The sequence below is a fragment of the Vipera ursinii genome (genome assembly GCF_947247035.1).
Source record: "Vipera ursinii genome assembly, chromosome: 1".
Classification (NCBI taxonomy): domain Eukaryota; kingdom Metazoa; phylum Chordata; class Lepidosauria; order Squamata; family Viperidae; genus Vipera; species Vipera ursinii.
Window position 1 is genome coordinate 182,338,284 of NC_139512.1, and position 20,553 is coordinate 182,358,836.

Here is a 20,553-nt window from a genome sequence, read left to right on the forward strand (position 1 = left end):
TTTTCGTAAATTTACTCATTTCATTTTTGCACTCCCTGTATCACTGATATCTCTTAATCTGTCCTATTTATTCCTACATTAGAAAATGTTTAAGAAGATCCAAAATTTATTGGAAATTTCATATCTTTAAAACATTGGTATTTCTAAGGCATATTTCCAAAAGTAGTACAGTCAAAGAAATAAACATTCACAGTTTTTGTCAAAACTAAACATGTTAAAATCAATTTTATTCAAGAGACTAAAAATTATTCAAGTCTTATCACTACGATCCCTTAGAAATTCTTCAGGGGCGGGTGGCTGTCCCACATGCAGATAAAATTTCACAAGATCTCAGGGGATAAGGAGAGAGTCCTTAACCTTGCTCTGCCCAGAAAGCAAATGTAGAGAAGGAGCTGTCCTGACCAAAATCTCTGGGAGCAAAATAGGCCTAGAGCCTCTTTACCTGCAGAGTAATCCTTCACTATTAAATATTTTTTTAACTTAGATCTCCCAGATGCATTTAGATCAGTGGTCTCCATACTTGGCAACTTTAAGACTTGTAGATTTCAACTCTCAGAATTCCCCAGCCAGCATGGTTGGCTGCAAAATTCTGGGAGTTGAAGTCCACAAGTCTTAAAGTGGCCAAGTGTGGAGACCCACAATTTAGGCCAGTGGTGGCAAACCTATGGCACATGTGCCAGAGGTGGCACTCAGAGCCCTCTCTGTGGGCATGCACGCCATTGTCCCAACCCCTCCTCCCCTGCGGCCCCCTCCTCCCCAACAGCCCCCCCGAGGAGAGTCGCGCCCTGGCACAGCCCACGCAAAGCAGCGCAGCTATAAGGACATGGCAGCCGAGCAGCGGGGACAAGACTGCACCCTCGCGCCCCATCGCGTGCAGTGGATGCTGCTGGGTTGCTTGGGTGATCTGTGGCTGGCCGTGGAGGCAGTGAGTGGCCCTGTGGGTGGGCAGGGGCAGAGCTGGGGCAGGGTGGCTGGGGGTAGAGTGGGTGGGACCAGGGGTGGAGCTGGGGCAGGGCAGGCAGGGACAGAGTGGGCAGAATGGGGGGACAGAGCGGGGGCCAGGGTGGGGGCCTTTTTGGGGCACTCAGTCTCTAAAAGGTTTGCCATCAGTGCTTTAGACTGTCACTAACTCACTCATAAAAGCAGCAAATAAGTAGCCATCCTGTTCAAGACTGGAAAAAATATAAAGTCTTTTCCAGTCAGCAATAATGATGAAGTTTGTGCTGAGGAAAAGACACAGTAATTATGCTTATTGTGTGTTCGCTTCCCCACCACAAATTGGTTTTGAAAATCTCAAAACAGGTCTGACAAACTGCTGGGAGCAGGCATATGCTGGGGAATAGAAGAGCCTGTGGGTCCTTTTTGGAGCAGCACTGGAGAAACAGTTGCATGGGAGAAGTAATGTTCAAACAGCTTGCTGGCTTGGGAATTCTGGGAGTTGAAGTCCAGATATTTTAAAGTTGCCAAGTTTGAAAAACTGCATTAGAGGTTGGACAGCCACATAGGAGGACGTAGAAGATTACAGCCATCCCACACACCAGAGGCTACTGATATATTTATTTTTATTTATTAATCAAATGTATATACCACCCATCTCACTATCTAAGTAACTGTCAGAACCCATATCTTATCTTGCTTTCCTATGTCTCCTTCCTATTGTTTCCCTGACCCAAATTCCATTCTCTTCTCTCCCTGGGTTCTGCCATACTCCTGGAGGGGAGGGGGGAATGCTCGTGGGTTTATTGCCTTGACTTCCTCTATTGCTACAATGTAACACTTTGCATTCCTGCGTTATTTCTTTCTGAACTTTCTTCTTGCTTACTGTCAACTAGCAAAGAGGGGAGGAAGAAATGAATGTAACCTTCGGCAACTGGCTTATCTCTGTGCTCTCAAGAGAAAGTGTGAAGAGCCGCCTAAACATCGCTGTTACAACCAGAGCCGGCCTGATGTTATCTCCCCTTTCTCATGATGGACTTAACACCTGTGAATTGGCCGATTTGAAACAACTGGGCGAACTATGGGGTGGGGTTTGCTTGGGGACACTTTAACTTATCGATGTGCGCGGGAAAACCTCAGATCCTGTCTATTATGCCTGCTATCAGCTTCTCCTAATAAAAGTACTTTTGGGAAGAGTTCACTTCCATGAGTTCTGCTTTCTTGGGATGAGGTTTTGAAGTGGGTCCTGACAGTAACTGTGAACTGCATATTTATGTATTCCATCTGTATCCCACCTTTCATAAAAATGTCTCATAGAGCAGGGCTTTTCAACCTTTTCACCCATTGTACCACTTTTAGAATATGGCAATATCCAAGTACCACCAGTCACCTAGCAAGGTGTCAAAAACTTGATGACTAAAAAAAAAGGAAAAAAGTGATGAAGTACAGGTAGTCCTCGACTTATAACAGTTTGCTTAGTGACTGTTCGAAGTTACAATGGCACTGAAAAAAGTGCCCCCCAAGCCACAGCTGAGCAAGACACCTACCTGACTGCCTGCCTGGCGGCACTCTTCCTCCTGTCCGAGGCTTTCATTGTTGTGAGCATTTCTGTTGAGGATTGGCAGCGGGGGTGGAGTTGGTTTTTGGTTTTTATTCCCCCCATCTGCTGGGTGGTTGCAGCAGGTTTTGGTCACTTCACATGACCCTGGGACAATGTGACCGTCATATATATGAATCAGTTGCCAAGCATCTGAATGTAAATCAGAAGAATCTGGAGATGCTGCAACACTCCACCTGATCAGCGCTTCTTCTGGGCTCAGCAGAAGCACCAGGATCAGCTGGAGCGTGGTGCTGATCCTGGCGCTTTCACTGAGCCCTGACAGCCCTGCAGCTCCAGCCATCTCTCGTTCAGGATTGTGTGGTGCTGCCACCAGTTCAACTCATTCCCCTCCCTGCTACCACTTTTCTAGGATGGTCACATACCACCTGCCAGATGCCAATGTACCACAGGTGGTACCCGTACCACTGGTTGAAAAACCCTGTCATAGAGAGTCAAATAAAAAGCAAACAACGGAATAAACCTTTCTTTCACTTGACCCAATCTGACTCTTATATTCTGAAAACAATATTAAATGTAAAGGCATTGTAGTGTAGATGTACATTTGAAGAGCTTTTTTAAAAAACCCACTGAACATCATGTATGGTCATAGCCTGCCATTATGTCACAGTGTGGTTTATTCTGTCCAGGTTGTTCTTGACCTACAATCATTCATTTAGTGACTGTTTGAAGATACAACAGCACTGAAAAAAGTGACCAGTTTGCACAAACACTCAAGACTATATGGAATTTGCGTAAGGCTGTAGTTGTTTGGCAAGGAACCCCACTCAGACCCATAGTCAGCTCCATAGGCTCACCTCTACAAAATCTAGCCAAATTTCTTGCCAAACAACTACAGCCTTACGCAAATTCCATCACCTCACATGTACAAAACTCATTCCAATTCATAGAGATCATAAGTAAACTAAACTTACAGCCCTGTGAACTACTTGTGAGCTTCGATGTCATATCCCTCTTCACCCAAGTGCCAATCAAAGAAGCCTTGACAGATATCCTGAATAAATACAACCCCCCAAAACACATCCTAGATCTGACCAACCACTGCCTATCTAACACATACTTCATCTACAATGGACAAAGATACAAACAAATGGAAGGAGCACCCATGGGATCACCCCTTTCACCTGTCATCGCAAACCTCTACATGGAACACTTTGAAACCCTTGCTCTAGAAAAATCCAACCACAAACCCAAACTCTGGCTCAGATACGTAGATGACACCTTCGTAATCTGGCAACACAGCAAAGAAAAACTGGATGACTTCCTCACACACCTCAATAGCCTACACCCCAAAATACAATTCACCATGGAAACAGAAGCTAACAATCAACTTCCCTTCCTTGATGTCTTAGTCTACAAGAAATCCAACAGCTCCCTAGGACACACTATCTACCATAACAAAACACACACAAACCACTATCTGAACGCACTCTCACACCACCACCCACCACAGATCAACTCCGTAGCCAAGACACTCATCTCCAGAACAAAACACCTAGCTGACGAACAACACCTAAAAACTGAACTACACACTCTCACTAATGTACTAACAGCCAATGGATTCCAAAGAAACACGATTACCAACTTAATCCGAAGAGAGACACCCACAAAAACCCAAGACAGAGAACAAGAAAATGGCAAAGCCCTCCTCCCAGACCACAGACAGAATCAGCAAGGTCCTCCAAAAACACAACATCAAAACAGCATTCTACACAGACAGAAAAATATCCACCATCCTAAGAAACCCCAAGGACATAATTGGGTTAGAAAACCAAGGAGTATACGAAATCCCATGCACCACCTGCCCCACCACATACATCGGACAGACCAACAGAAGAATAAGTGCACGCATTGAAGAGCACAAAAACTCACTCAGAAAGGGAGAACAAACTTCATCCCTGGTCCAACACTTTGAAGCCACGGGACATGAAATTGATTTTAAAAAAACCAAAACTATCGCCAAAATTGAACATCTTAACAACAGAATAATCAGAGAAGCCATTGAGATAGAAAAACGCCCCCACAGCATGAACAAACGAGATGATACCTCTCACCTACCAGCCATTTGGAAACCCGCCTTGATTGACAGACGAGTCCCAACCACCAAGAATGATACCAGACCCAAACTCAAGATAACATCACATGACATCACCATCACACAACCATTCAAAAAGCAAATCCCAACCCACAATGATAACGAGGCACAACCACAAAACAGAAACCTAACTACAGCTGCAACATCAGCCACTTTAAACCCCTCCAAACCACACAATAAGCAAACTGACACCCACTATAAAAACATGGCACCACCACAAACACGAAGCCGAACAAAAGCAGCACAACTCACCAGCTCAGGTCTAAGGCTGGCAGCTGAGACCAGCCCATCCACTCAAAACACACCCCCACCCAATCAGAACACACCCACCATTCAAAACACACTCCCACCCAATCAGAACACACTTAATCCCCCACCCAATCAGAGCACACCTCCACCCACAGAACACACCCCCTCTGGCAGTTTAAAAAAGAGGAACAAACTGCCACTACCACATGCTTCTCCCAGAAGAAGGAAGCTGAAGCCACCAGCCTGATGATGACGGATGGGATTCCGTCGAAACGTTGCTCCTACACCTTTAGTTCTACGCGGGGAAAAACCCGAATGTCCAAAGATCCATATATATATATATATATATATATATATATATATATATATATATGTGTGTGTGTGTGTGTGTGTGTGTGTGTGTGTGTGTGTGTGTGTGTGTGTGTGTGTGTTTGTGTGTGTATATGTGTGTGTGTGTGTGTGTGTGTATATATATATATATATATATATATATATATATATATATATATATATATATATATATATATATGGATCCTTGGTTTTTCGGGTTTTTCCCCGCGTAGAACTAAAGGTGTAGGCGCAACGTTTCGACGGAATCCCATCCGTCATCATCAGGCTTTAGCTTCCTTCTTCTGGGAGAAGCATGTGGCTGTTTGTTCCTCTTTTTTAAACTGCCAGAGGGGGTGTGTTCTGTGGAGGTGTGCTCTGATTGGGTAGGGGACCAAGTGTGTTCTGATTGGGTGGGAGTGTGTTTTGAATGGTGGGTGTGTTCTGATTGGGTGGGGGGGTGTTCTGAGTGGATGGGCTGGTCTCAGATTGTGAACTTGTCTTGTTTTTACCATTGTTCTTGGAATAAATCAACAGCATGGTGATATCTCATTAAATCTATACATCTGTGTATCAACTTGTTGTTTCTGCAGTGTTCATCCAACACCTTTGGCTTATGCTTATTTTCTCACATTAGCATTTTTAAACCACAAGAAAGACAAAGGGAAAAAGCACACAGAAAATATTTTTAATTGCTCATATGAAATATTTGCCATTCATCTCCTCTGTTCATCAGTAATTATGCCTTCACTAATTTGAATGTCTATTAGAAAAAAATTAAGAAATTCTAAGTACAGTACATGATCTAGAATAGATCTCTCAATCTGCTAAGAGTTCAAAGTACTGATTATTGGACAACCTCTATATTTCTGCATGGAGGAATTCCCAGAGTATACTTCCAGGTTGCTGAATACAACAAGAAACACGTTCTATTGCTGGGCACTAAGCAGCTTCCTGGCATAGTAAAGGTGGGATTTTTTGGTTTTTTGTTTGTTTACTTTTGTTTTCGTTTTCTTTGCTGGTCAAGGAAAATGGAGGGACAGCTTATTTAAAATGTTAAACTCATTAAAATCTAGAAGTCTTCTAGCTGTAATTACAGCAGTTCACCATGTAGGATAATAATGCCAAAGTCAAAGGATTCCCATTTTAATTGTAAGTTCCCAACAGCATATGTAATTCCATCACTAAAACAGATACGTTAAATGTGTCTATGATTCTTGACAAATGTGCCCAATTCCATAAAGACTGAACCTTGACACACTAACACAAAGTATAACATTCCCTGGTTATTTATGCCCCAGGTTCAGAGTGAGGAAGAGATCACGAAAGTTAAGTTTTTCCCACAAAATGGGTAGTTATGAATTTGAACATTAGCATAACTTTCATTCAGGTATCTTTCAATAGCAGATATGAGCTACAGTATGAATTATGCCTGATAAAGGCAAGATTGAAGGAATCATTTTAGCTATTCCGAAGGATATGTGAGGCCACATATAATGCTTTTATTTTATAGTTACAATACCAATGTTTTTGTTTAGTGCAATAGGTAAACTGTTCCACTATGGTTTGTAAAATTGTTTCTCTCTTAGGATGGGGTCAGACATTGTATTACACAATTGTATCACATTAATATTATGAGTAAAGCATAATCCCAGACTAGTGTACTAAATTATAAATTCCTCCTAAAAATCCTAATTTCAAATGTAGCTTGTAATGCAGCATGAGAGGCTATAAGAAAAGAAATAATCCAAAGCCCATTGGAATTTCTGGAAAGACCTGTAAAGTTTAGGCCCTAGTCATGAAAAGCAAGTTACTGACTTTTGCACAACATGCCAAGTTCAGTAATATAATCTATTAATGCTGTAAGATAACTTGTTATCATCCGAAGATTCAGAATAGTCACTGCAAGGTCAGTATACAATACAGTGAACTCCAAAAATGGATACAGAGATAAGGCTTGAATAAAATTATATTTTACTATTATTTCCTTTAGCAAACTGGGACTTCGATTCAACTAATATGGTATATAAGTAGTGCCATTTAAAACACAGTATTAGAAAACCCCATGAAAACCCCCAAACAGAAATCCGGAAATCAACATTGCACAATGAGCTCTGCAGGACAGAAGACATAAAGTTTGTGCCTTTTTGTTAATTTCAAATGAATTTCATTGGAGACTGATATATATTGATTTTTTTTTAGTTTCTTGGTTTTTCATAGTTTCTGCAAACCCTAGAATTACAAACATTGTGACCATACTATCAATGAGAAGTTTCATTTCTCAACAGAAGACAACCCAAAGCTGATGAAGCAGGATTACTCAAGCAGGTTGATTGTAACAAAGCCAACTGGAGCTCAAGAAAATACTCATGAATACACTTCCTATTGTAAATGTCTATGGATACACTTCATATTGTACTATGCAAAATCAAGCTCTAAATTCAGAAATGTTCTTAAATTTGTTTGACATAAAAAATAAAATATGACCTTATATTACATCTGATGACAAGCATGGTTTGTCAATGCATTTCTCTTTTCTATTATTTAAATTTTTAGGCTTGAATACAGCATTTCCTGCTGTTTTGTTTTGTGCCTTCAGGTCAGTGTTGACTCCCGGCAACTGCCTGAACAGGTCCCTTTAGCTTTCCTTGTAACATTTTTCTGGTTTTTGCCATTATCTGCTACCTAGGGCTGAGGGTAAGTGACTGGCTCAAGGCCACACAGCTGCCTTTGTGTTTAAGGTAGGACTAGAAGTCATGGTCCCTTGGTTTCTAACCTGCTGCTATAACCACATTTTTGCCAATGTCCAGAGTTTAAGATTTTTTTTTCCCAGCCCTGCTACCTGAGGCTCACTTATAAACTATAGATATCATGAGACTAAACCTGGAAATTTCTCTATGCTCCATGTTATAATCCACTTAAAAAGACATAACATGCTATTTATATTACATTCTTTTCTAATCTCTTTGAGAAAAAGGGAAGTCACTCTAACAGAGAAAGGGTTATTTTTTCAGGAATGTAGCTGTTTAGGAGTTGAGACTTAGGAAAAATGTCATAGGAAGCAAATACTCTATTGCCTGAAGTGTTGCGCAAAAAGTTTCTTAGAATTTTTTCAGCATTTTCCTGGTTAAAACCAGTTTGTCTGGGGATGATCCAGTTGAACTGTTGCTCCCTCTGAGGCTTTTCCATTTTCCCAAATATTTTTAACTCCATGTTGCAACTAGCAAGGTCCAGCTAAAACAAATACTCTTTCCAAACAGAGGTTTCTGAGAAGGAGCCTAGTAAAGTAACATATCTTATAGCCCTTTGTAATGCTTACACAGGTACTAGGATAATTAACAAGAAACAACTTAATGTATGTATTTACATTTATTAAAGAGAAAGGGATTACAAGAGAGTAAGTAGGCACACAGTGAGGCATACACATTGAAAGGAATGTGCTAGCTCCAACTGCTTGCCTGGTGCATTCACCTCCAAAGTCTTTAATGTGAAATTGGTTAGGGTCTTGTCAGTGTCAGCCAGTCAGCCAGTTCTAACGAACTAATTAAAGTCACAGAGCTGAGCTTGCTAACTTCTAGTTAGCACTTTTTAAAGACATACTGCAGAGAAAAGCAGTTCAAAAGAGATAACCTTATTTGAGCAACTTCTCTGCTCTAAGAAGATGGGGAAAAGAAAAGGGTCTAAGGACTACTATACTTCTTGAATATTCAATATCCTTGACATAACCATTTGTTTAGTGGCCATATAATGGAATTGAAATAAATGACTTATAACTAGTACTCGCATGTACAACTGTTCCAGCATCCCCATGGTGACGTGATCAAAATTTGGATTGTTGGCAACCGGCGTATATTTATTTATTTATTTAATTTATTTTTGGGACTCTCCCGAAGGACTCAGGGCGGCTAACAACAATAAAAATACAATAATACAAAAGTTAAAAAAGAATTAAACTAGCAGCCCCAATAATAAGTTAAAAACATTTTAAAAATCCCTGTCAGTCCAGGTCAGCCTGATGGAAAAGAAATGTTTTAAGGCCGCGGTGAAAGGACCAGAGATCCGGGGCCATCTGGAGCTCAAGCGGAAGTTGGTTCCACAGGGCTGGCGCTCCCACAGAGAAGGCCCTCCCCCTGGGGGTCGCCAGCCGACATTGTCTAACCGACGGCACCCTGAGGAGGCCCTCCCTGTGTGAGCGCACTGGGCGATGGGAAGTCATTCCCGGCAGTAGATGGTCCTGCAAATATACTGGGCCTAGGCCATGTAGGGCTTTAAAGTTAAGTACCAACACCTTAAATCTCACCCGGAGGGCAACCGGTAACCAATGCAGCTCACGTAGGAGGGGTGTAATATGGGAGTATTGGGATGCTCCCATCACTACCTGCGCAGCCGCATTCTGCACCAGCTGGAGCCTCCAAGTGGTCTTCAAGGGCAGCCCCATGTAGAGAGCATTGCAGTAATCTATACAGGACGTAACGAGTGCATGAGTGACCGTATGTAGGGCATCTCAGTCCAGATAGAAGTGCAACTGGATCACCAGGCGAACCTGGGCAAATGCCCCCCTGGCCACAACTCCTATATGATCTTCAAAACTGAGCCGCGCGCCCTATCAACGGGAGGTAACACCTCTCCTCCCACAACCAAAGATTTACAAAGGTTGCGTTGGGATGGATTGCAGCAGTGAAAATGAATGTCCTGCCCAAATTTTTATTCTTATTTCAAATGATACCGATTCTTAAGAAAGATTCTAATTTGGAGGAATGGCAGCGTGGTATCAATAAATTTGTGTGGGCAGGGAAAAAGCCACGAGTTAAACTTAAGATTATGCAGGATACTCGTAAGAGAGGTGGCCTTAAATTGCCTAATCTTAAATTATATTATGAAGCTGCTGCATTAGTAGGAATAAGCGATTGGATTAATTTGACGCAACCGAGGTTATTAAATCTTGAGGGCCATGATTTGTTGTTTGGCTGGCATGCATATTTGTTGTATGATAAGAAGGTAGATTCTGTGTTTAGGATGCATATTTTAAGACAGGCACTGCTGAGAGTTTGGAAGAAGTACAGATACAAGTTAAGCAGCAAGATACCATTGTGGGCAATTCCAAAACACGCAATAGAAAATATACATGCTGGTTTCAAACACGATGAGACTACTTACAAGGAAATTTTAAGTTTGGAAAGGAATGTTTGGTGCCTGAAATCATATAATTTCTTGCGAGAAGAGAAGGTTGTTCAAACTTGGTTTCAATATATTCAGTTACGGGCCAGGTGGAAAGAAGACCAGAAAAATGGATTTGTAATGACTGATGAAAATTTGATAAATCAAATTAGAAATCAGGGACAAGCACATATTAAACGGATATATCTTGCATTGATAGAGATCGATTCAGAAACAGAGCTGGTTAAGGATTGCATGATAAAATGGGCCCAAAACATTCAGGAAGTTATTACAATGGACACCTGGGAAAAGATTTGGGTGAGGAATGTAAAATTTATACAAGCTCAAAATTTAAGAGAGAATTTTTACAAAATGTTTTATAGATGGCATTTAGATCCTAAAAAGCTTGCAAGTATGTATCCGAATTATCAGCCTAAATGTTGGAGGTGCGGTGATGAAGATGCAACATATTTTCACATATGGTGGACTTGTAAAAAGGTTAAGGCTTTTTGGATAAAAGTCTGGTGGAATATGCAGAAGGTTTTTAAACGGAGGATAAAGTTTTGCCCACAATTTTTTTTGTTGGGAATAATTGTTGACGCTACAGTTGTGGACTCCAAGTTGATGTTGAACTTAGTTACGGCAGCAAGACTTTTGATAGGTCAATATTGGAAGAAAGAGGAACTGCCGACTATACAAGAGTGGATTTTAAAGGTTTCCGACCTGGCAGAGATGGTGAAGATTTCGGCCTATTTGAAAGATCATTCGCAAGAACATTATATTATGGAATGGAGAAAATGGATTGAGATTATCCAGAACAAGTATAGGGTTAAGAAGTTTTACGTAGCATTTGAATAAGTCTTCCTTCGCTTTGTTTTTTCTTTTTTCTATTTTAGTTTCTTACGGTATATATATTTAATATTGCTAAGGCTTGTTTTATCCTATACAAGCTAGAGAGTAATGGATTTTAGAACTTGTAATTGCTAGTATATGGTTGTTTATGATTGCTTTTTTATATATATATACCTTGTATTTAGCTCTGGGAAGTCGGGGGGGAGGGGGGGAGGGGGGGAGGTAGGGGGGCGAGGAGGGAGGGGGGGAGGGGGGGAGGTAGGGGGGAGGTAGGGGGGGAGGAGGGTGGGGGAAGGGGGGGTTCTTTAAAGGAAAACTGTATTGTAAAACTTTTCAATAAAAAAAAAAGATTTACAAAGGTTGCACCATCCCAGGTCATATCATCGCAATTTTCAACCTTCTCAAATGGCTTCTGACAAGCAAAATTAATAGGGGAAGCCAGATCACTTTATGATTACATGTTCATTTAACAACTGCAGTGATTTGCTTAACAGTTGTGGCAAAAACATTTGTAAAATCAGGCACAACTCACTTAAAAATCATCTGGTCCCAATTGAAGTCGTAAGTCAAGGACTACTTATATCTTCAATCTACAGTATAAACTAGTTATTAAAATGTTAATAGTAACAAGTAAATAAAATACACTTTTGCTCCTGTTCTACCTTAAAGCTCTGGGATTTGTTTGGCTGATCAATTTATTATTAGGGAACTTATGGCAAACTATAGTCTCAATGCTGCATTCTGGTGCATCTCTTATTACATTTCTTTTGATAGCTTCTCATATTTCCTCATATCCAGAATTTAGTTTGCAGATCAGGCTCTGATATTTTGTTATCAACAAGAATCATACTGACTCTGCATTCATGACTGACCATGATTTTGGCATATTTGTGCAATTGCTTTTTAAAAAGTTGGCATATTCCAACAAATAATTAAAAGCCTACAGTAGTATTTTATGAAAAAAACAATGCAAAGGATTGGAGCCATGAATGGTTACACCTCAGCACTCAGGGGAGGATGAAGATTTATCAGATCACACACAGAGACACCACAACAGGAATTGAAAAAGAAAACAACTCTCCAGAAATAACAGAGTAAAAATGAGCTAGCTTGTGGACTAGAATAACAACCAGACACAAGAGGTGTAAAAGACATTTCATACTCCTGAGAACATAGAAACAGCTTTCGGACCTTGCTGATGAAATAGGCAGTGAGCCCTAAGAGAAAGAAAAGGAAGAATTGTGGAAAAGGAGATAAGACATTGGATCCCAAAAGAACAGGGGATCCTGCAATGCTCTGCAATAATATAAGGGGAAGAATCAAGTTGGTGATGGCTACTGCTGTGGAATAATTTATTTATTCATTTATGACATGTATATGGCCACCTATCTTGCTGCTGTGATTCTGGGCACCTACAAGTTAAAAAATTATATACTGTACACAACCAAAAAATAACCACAGAAATCATTATAATGAAAAATAAAACAGTTTAAAACAACAAATTTATGGGTAAGTTGATCTGTAACCATAATAAAAATTACTACTTAATCTGTGGGTGTCATTTATTTGATATCTAACTCAGAATACTTGGTCAATGCTGAACCATTAAATGTGCACTGTGCTTATTCTTACACATGCTTTATTTCCATTATATACTGTTCTTATTCCCTTCTGCAAAGATCTTCAACACTATATCCACCAAAAACATTTCATAATCAAAACTTATTAAATTTGTCACATACTGTTTTAAATCAACAAAGACAGTCAACTTCCTTTCTCAAACGCATATATTTCTCAATGATCTGCTGAAGAGCAAAGTTTTAGTCTGCATACTCTTTCCCAACATGAAATCATTTTTCAATTTTTGAAATTTTGCTCACTGTCATATTTCATATCCTTTCAATCACCATTCTAACCATAGTTGTTTACTTATATTATTACAGGTAGGCCTTGTGTAACTACCAGTATTGGGACTGGAAACTCCACGGTTAAGTGAAACGTTCATAACTAAGACATCACATGACAATGGACTTATTACCTTATTTCTGCCACAAACCTTGTCATCACTAGTTTTTAAGCAAGGCATCATGAGACTGAGATTTGTCATTTTACTGCTGGCTTTCCCATTGATTCTCTTTGTTGGAAGCCAGCTGTGAAGTGTGGTGATCACATGAGTGCTGTTTTACATACCTTCAAAATATATTTCCTCTAGCTCTTTTAATCTTTACTGTTGCTTGCTCCATTTGATTAGAATCATTAGATTATTTGATCTTTCTCTTCTTGCTATGCTCCTTATAAAAGATATATTTCCTATACTTTTCTTATATCCATATTTTTCATCAATCATATATAGTATCATATACAGTAAACCTATAGTGTAGCAATTTCCTGACATAATGGACAAAATTACTACCCTTCTACTATTTAATGCGACTGACTTGAACCTACTAGATAACTGCCTGTGATATTACATCTTCTGTTTCAAGGAGTGCTGTAGAACCCCACACAAATTTAAACAGACATTCATTGATTGATTGTGTCAATTAGAGAAACACCTGACTTCAACAAATAACTATTTTTCCTATCAGTCCATTAAGCTGAGGATTTAGTGTGTGATTTCTTTTCTCATTCACAGCCTCTTTCACCATCACTTGATCAAGCATATTTTTTCATACTTTCTACCAGCATAACTCCACACACTTATTTTGTCTTAGTATTTTATAAAAGAACTCTTTTCACTCTGTTTTAAACAATTACCACAGAATTTCTCTTATGACCACTTTAGAACAGGGCTTTTCAACCAGTGATATGGGTACCACCTGTGGTACATTGGCACCTGGCAGGTGGTATGCGACCATCCAAGGAAAGTGGTAGCGGGGGAGGGGAATGGGGCTGGAGCTGCAGAGCTGTCAAGGGCTCAGCGGAAGCACCAAGATCAGCACTTCTTTGGGGCTGTCAGGGCTCAGCGGAAGCGCCAGAATTAGTGCCAGTCTCCAGCTGGAGCTTGGCGCTGATCCTGGCACTTCTGAGCCCAGAAGAAGCGCCGATCAGCTGGAATGTTGCAGCTTCTCCAGGGTCTTGTGATTTACATTCAGATGCTTGGCAACTGATTCATATTTATCACAGTCACAGTGTCCCAGGGTCATGTGAAGTGACTAAAACCTGCTGCAACCACCCAGCAGAGGGGGGGGGAATAAAAACCAACCACCCCACCCCACCCCCATTGCCAATCCTCAATAGAAATACTCACAAAAATGAAAACCTCGGACAGGAGGAAGCGTGCCATCAGGCGGGCAGGCAGGTGTCTTGCTCGTCTGTGGCTTGGGGGGTACTTTTTCAGTGCCACTGTAACTTTGAACAGTCACTAAGCGAACTGTTGTAAGTTGAGGACTACCAGTACTTCATCACTTATTTCCCTTTTTTTGGGGGGGTCATCAAGTTTTGGATGACCTTGCTAGTCGACTGGTGGTACTCGGATGTTGCCATATCCTAAAAGTGGTACAATGGGTGAAAAGGTTGAAAAGCCCTGTCCTAAATCAGGCATGTCAAACTTGCGATATCACGTGATGTCACGTGATGTATCGCAACTTTTCCCCCAGCAAAGAGGTGGGCACAGTTTTGGTATGATGCATCCAGCCCGTGGGCCGGCAGTTTGACATGCATGTCCTAAATCATTCTAGAGGTTTAAAAGCAATTTCCAATTGATAGCAAAACAATTCTCTTTAATTATTAAATAATATTTAATTTAATAAGAACCAGTTTGAACTAGTGGTTAAAACATCACCTGGAGACTGTGAGTTTTAGTCCCTCCTTAGGCATGAAAGCCAGCTTGGTTACTTTAGGCCAGTCACTCTCTCCCAGCCCAACACCAACACCCCCAGGGTTGTTGCTCTGGGGAAAATAGGAGGAGGAAGGAGATATTAGATATATTCACCACGAGTTATATAAAAATAATAAAGGCAGAAAATAAATAAAATGCTCTCTCTGTGTGCTCAAAAATACTCTGAGATGTTATGACTGCATGTGTAGCAAGCTGAAACAAAATCCCAAACCACCTTAAAACTCTTCACATGTAAGGGTGGGAATTCACCAGATATTTGTACACATTATTATTGATCAACATGATATCTGAGTAAATATAAAGATTTCCTTTCAGATCTGTCAACATAATGAAAATCAACTAGTTTCCTTAATTCCCCAAAGTTCAAAAAGATGAGCTAAGAGTGACTTAATCAGATATTCTGTAAAGCATAAGGGTTGGCCAGCTTTAGCCAACAGATCCAATCCATTCCACTTGTCATTAAAATATTACATTTTAGCTGTTTCAATAAAGTTCTTCATGCATGCCTTTGGCTGCAAGTATCTATTGGTCACTTTTATTCACAGGAGATGGTGTTTTACCAGATCTCCCTCTGGAGCTCTTGGCTTTCTTTTGGCAATATCTGTGGTTATTAAGCAAGTCCTTCTAAAACTTTATTGCATTGGATTTAAAACATTTACTACAACTAGCATTTCATTATTTCAGATCCTAATAAGCCATAATGGGAATCACCTTTCCAACTGAGCACAAATTCCTTTTTCTCCTGGCTAAATTGAAAAACAAATTTCTATATTAATTAACCAAGAAACCATGGTTAACAAAATTCAGCCCTGCAAACTGTTAAACCAATGTCAAATAGTGTAGTTTGTTCTGAAGTAGTTTACTGATTTCCAGCTCAGAATAAATAGGAGAGTATTGGTAACTGAACATAACTGATTTGCTTGCTTCTTCACATGAAGGGAAGAATAAAAATCATATAGGTGCAGCCAAAATATTTTTTACTCCTTTGAACTACTAAAGCAAAACAAGATTATCTGAATGCAGTTGTAAAAACTTTACTGCATCCAAAACGTATTTCTTCTATAAAACCCAGTGTACAAGTATTAGAGAAAAAAAGTTTATTCACATGTATAATTAATTGCAACACCACACCCATGAATTCATATAAAACGTGTTCATTTTTGTAAAAGCAAATGATTATGCTTTTGATGCTTAATCACTTTTAATTTTGAAGAGGAAACTATATAAAATGTTGTATCTCTGGTCATCTTCTAATTACTCTTGATCAAAACAAAAACAAAGGGCTAATATCCCATATAAAAAGGGATACTTCTCCCATTCTGTGGAGAAGTTTCCATGTTCAGTAATATTCTTATGTCTCTGAGTTTAACATTCACAGATCCATGGGCTCCTCTCTAGCGCATAGATATGATTTATTTTCAAACAGAGCCAAGTACCCTACACACGTTTAACCCAGTTTTGAGTAGTACTGTGAGCCCTTTGAGGTAGACTAGGCCAGGAAAGAGACCCTGCTTGAATACTGAAACTCTATTGTTAAGGGCATACTAACAGATTGCTAAAAGCCTGATAAGATTTCTTCCCTCTCGTTCTCTGCTCTTATACTAAAGAGAATCAAGACAGGACAATCTTCAGATTTTACCTCACTCCTTCCTTCCTATCCAGACTAAGCTGATATTTGCACAGCAATCTCTAAATTCATCCTTCAAGATGATCTCACTGTTCTTCTAAAGGCACACTCGTTAAATCTCTTTCTTACCATCTCAGGTCTCTGGCATGTCATATGACAACGACCTGAGTCTGTAAATTTGCTCTTATTATGAAGTGGTTGGAGCATTTTTCTCACCCACCTCCCCATGTTTCATCCACCTCTTTGCACACTTTTCCTGTTTTTCCACATTTTCTAGCCATCTAAAACAAAGAGCATACCCGCAAGGATCTCACAAGAAATCATGAACTGATGATTTCTCAATTTATGTTTTATCCAATAATGCACTTACTGAAATGGAAATTTCCATTAAATGTTAGATAAAGATTTTTATTCCAAAATATTCTTTAGATATCACCCCTTGCTCCTAAATTAATATGAATATCAAATATGTAGAAAAGATATTCTGAATACAGGGTAGTATTTTTTTTTCAGGTTTCACACAGCTAATTGTGTACCGAAATGAAGAAACTCAAGTATTAAGCTAATAAAATCAATATGACACAGCTAAATAGGATTAAAACAAGCATTATATTATAGCACACGAAGCCTTTATCAGCTTGTTCAGTTAATGAATGATAATTACAAATTTTAGTAAGCCTATTTTACAGTTTATGATAGACCATTCAGGCATTTTCTGGGTCAAAATAGTGAACAACTGTGATACTGAGATTTGCAACCAAGTTGCAAATATTGAACAATACAATCAGGGGAGCCACAAATAAATTATCAAATAGGCAAACAAACATATAAGTAAACAGAGCTGCATTAGGCCAAGGAGCACAGTTGCTAATTAGCCACTTTCTGCATGAACAGTCCATTGATTTATAGCCAGATTGCATTATGGAGAAGGAGGGGGAAGCAAGTGTAATCTAGACAAGGTGGTCTCTAATCCATTGGAGAGTTTTGCACCCAATATAGAACATACAAGAGGATTCATGAGGCACAATGGAAAGTTTTTCTCAGGGAAGTTGGAGAGCAGACCTAAATCTGACAACCATGGCATTTCCCCAGGTGCTGCCTAATTATTCTGCCACAGCAGTCCAGATCCTGCCTGCCCTTAACTTCAGGTGCTCCTTCTGCTTCTGCACCCGCAGTTGTCTCCGTTCTCTTAGACCCAGGGGAGACATGGATTTCAGCAACTCCTCCTTTCCAGCTGTGTCCTGTTTAAGAGAAAAGTTTCCCTCAGGCTACTCCTAAATAGCTGGCAACGGCACCATCTCTCACAAGTCTCTATACAGCTACCAAATCCTCCTCCCTAGCACCAAAACCAATGGCTGTCCAAACGCAGCCTGGACACAACAAGGAAGCACATTATCATCTTGAGTGGTTCCATATCTGAGCTATTCCTACTGTTTGGAAGATTTTTTCTAACACTTTGGTTTTCTTTAATTTAAGATGGTTATTTCATCTCTACCTTTCTTGAACAAACAAAGCAGTCTTGTCTACTGGGTGACATAATTTCAATTATTTGAAAGGTGCTATCATGCTTCCTCAGTCTCCTATGCTCAAGGCTAAACAGGTCTAATTGTTTAATCTCTCCTTTCATCAGAGTTAATGTCTAGTTCCCTTAACATCCTCACTGCCCATTCTAAACCATTTCCAGTTTCTCTCAAACTATGTTGAAGTGTGTGCTCTCTGAATTGGGCATAGTACCCAGTGGGGTCTGATCAAACAGAATAAAGAAGAATTGGTTTACACGATTGGAAACTATATTTCTATTGCTGCAAAGGTCTTTTTTAGAAGCACTGTGACCAGTTCTATACCTGTGTATTTGACTTTGATTTCTTAAGAGAATAACCTATATCAGTAACTAATTTACATTTTGGTCATAGATTAGCATGACAACATTAAGTGTTAAAATTTACAATCATGTCACAAACAAAAATATATAGTGGAATACAGTATCTTTTCTTATATAAAGAGCCAGTTTGGTCTAGTAGTGAAGGCACCAGGCTACAAAGCAGGAGACCCTGAATTCTAGCCCTGTGTTAGGCATGAAAAGGCAACCTTGGACCAGTCACTTTCTTTCACCCCAAACCACCTCAAGGGAATGTTGTTGTGGGGAAAATAGGAGGAGGAAAGGAAGAAATAAATATAAATTATGAAACTATTAATTCAGAAACACACACACTAAACAATAGCAGTAAAACCAAAAAGCTAAATAACTAAAATAATCCAATCAAATACATATTTATGGGAACAGTCTTTGCCAGTGTGACAGTTCTAATTGGTGTGAATGAATCACTTTAGCATGGTCATGGACCGTGACATAACAAAATAAGCATCTAAACTTCATCACTATTACCATCAATTGTGGGCTGAGTTTATTCATGAAGCAACAGAATTTTGCTACATTTAGGGAAGTAAAATAGCCATCTAGTAAATAGGGTGCTCCAGAAATTTGAATGAAGATGGATGTCCCTATAACATGGACAATAAAATAGGTGATCAGCCATGGTTTCTGTGGCACCCCTGAGACAAGGACAAAACAAATGTGCTGCAAGAGGATTTTTTCTATATTTCCTTTCCAAAACTGCGGTGGGGAACACATTAAAATGGGCTACAGCTCTTCTTCATTTAGGGACTGAGATTTGATATAAATAGAAGGCTGACTGTAATCTGTTTATAAATAAATCTCAGAGATGAACAGCAGATTCTAATTGACTTTCCATGTCTAAAATCCTTTGTTTTAAGGTTATGTTTGTTTGATTTGGCCCAGAGGCAAAATATCATTGTAAGAAAACCCATAAATATTCCGTTTTCTTAGAGTAGCTTTTCCCCATGACAAACTGAAATTATCTGCCAAATGGGCTAGCCCAAGTGGATTATGCAATACTGTTTGCTAATATTAAAGTATTCGCTCTAAACCTAGATTCAACCTTACTAATGCCTGCTTTCCACCAGGAGACTATTTCTGAAACACAAGTAATCTGGGAAATCTTTCTCAGAAATTTGGTTTTGATTTGGTCTGTTCTTTTAACACAGCCATGCTGAGCTCCTTACTGCAGTTATGCTTGAATAGTAGTTGCAAGTAACTTAACTGTAGCAAGTATAAACTGTGCACTTCATGCAAACTGTAAATTTGGATAGCTAAGGCTAATCTCTATGCATTTTGAGAGACATAATCCAGATGAGCATTTTGGTTTCCAAGAGCTTGGAACACCCTTAAATATTTGCAGGTTTTGACCTGGTCAATAGGGTACTTACTTAATCCTTTTTTTATTAGGTATAGTACCAGAAAAGATCAATAAGCAAAATCTATATTTGGTTTTACATATTATAACCGCAGCAAGAATAAGTTATGCACAATGCTGGAAGAATGAACGAATACCTTCAGAAGAAGAAGTAATAAAAAAAATACTGGAATGCGCAGAGATGGACAAATTAACTATGAGGCTGAAAGATAAAGAAGAAACAGAATACTACCAAAGTGGGAATTTATTCTACAAATGGCTAGAAGAGAAAACCAAAGAGTAGGATTTGATTATGTATTAGCGTTCTATGAAGCCAGATCACATGCTGTTTGAAAAACTAACATATGTATGTAGAGGAAAAAAAAACAATAAAAAGCATATATATATATATATGGTACTTACTTAACACCAGCTTCATTGATTTAGCCCTTTAGAAAAAAGTGAAGATCTTGATTTTGACAATATTATTTTTTTTTCTTGCAGAAATAAGTAAGGAGTGGTTGCAAACTCTTTTAAGGCAATTAGAATTGGATAGAAAGCAAGACCACTTAGAGAGCAGCAACCTTCAACCTTTAG

The 20,553-nt window shown here is 39.4% G+C and overlaps 1 protein-coding gene across 9 annotated transcripts in view; it reads right to left on the reverse strand.

Annotated features, from left to right (window-relative positions):
• Positions 1-20,553, reverse strand: part of IKZF2 (IKAROS family zinc finger 2) — a 174,570-nt gene that overhangs the window by 97,626 nt on the left and 56,391 nt on the right. The window contains exons 2-3 of one of the 9 annotated variants that reach the window (XM_083354657.1): positions 15,019-15,125; positions 14,485-14,723 (exon numbers count right to left, since the gene is read on the reverse strand). The exons of 6 other annotated variants lie outside the window; for them this stretch is intronic. The gene's annotated coding sequence lies outside the window, so the exon portion shown is untranslated. Of the gene's footprint in view, positions 1-14,484; positions 14,801-15,018; positions 15,126-20,553 lie in introns of those variants that run through there. 2 more of the 9 variants (XM_083354658.1, XM_083354661.1) reach the window with 2 other exon arrangements.